We start from the raw sequence: 827 nt of genomic DNA on the forward strand, positions 1-827 counted from the left end.
TGTGTGTATGTGTGTCTTTGTATCTCTATGTCTCTCTCTGTCTCTCTCTCTCTCTGTGAGTGTGTGTGTGTGTGTGTGTGTGTGTGTATACAGGGCTCACATGCCACAGGCTTAAAGAGAAACTATCATAGGTCTCAAGGGTTGAAGGAATCCTTTCTAAACCAGATCACAAGGGAGCTGAGCTATGGCTTGGGGCTAGAGAGACAGCTCAGTGGTTTAGAGCTATTCTTACATAGAACCCCAGTTCATTTCCCATCATGCATGTCAGGCAGCTCACTTGTGACTCCAGACACAGGAGATTCACAGTCTCTACTGTCCTCCTTGGGCACTGCATTCACATGCACAGACCTGCACAAGTACATATAATTAAAAGTAGAAATAAAATATGCTTTGATTTGCCCTCATCTGTACCCACAGGCTCATAAAGTCTGGAGAAATTCACACTGCACTAGAGTAAAAGTGAGCAATTATTTCTATAAAAAGACCTATTTTCTGACTGGGAGCAGTTTCTAGTCTTAGAAGATTCTCAGGAAATTGTAGGTTTACAGCTGGAAAAGGAATAAGGCTAAGCATTTAGGCCCCCAGAGTGGCTTATTGCTATATTAACATTCTTATTTGAAATATCTCTATAAAAAGGTAGGCTGGGTATGGTGGTTCACACTTGTATTCCAGCACTTAGGAGGTGAGGCAAGAGGATCAGGAGTTCATAGCTAGCTTCAGCTACATAGTGAATTCCAGGCTAGCCTGGTACTTGAGATCCCATTTCCAAAGAAATAGAGAAAGGAAGGGAAGGAGAGAGAGAAGGAGGGAGGGAGGGAAGGAGGGAG

This window comes from Grammomys surdaster, unplaced genomic scaffold, assembly GCF_004785775.1.
Source record: "Grammomys surdaster isolate TR1022 unplaced genomic scaffold, NIH_TR_1.0 126219, whole genome shotgun sequence".
Classification (NCBI taxonomy): domain Eukaryota; kingdom Metazoa; phylum Chordata; class Mammalia; order Rodentia; family Muridae; genus Grammomys; species Grammomys surdaster.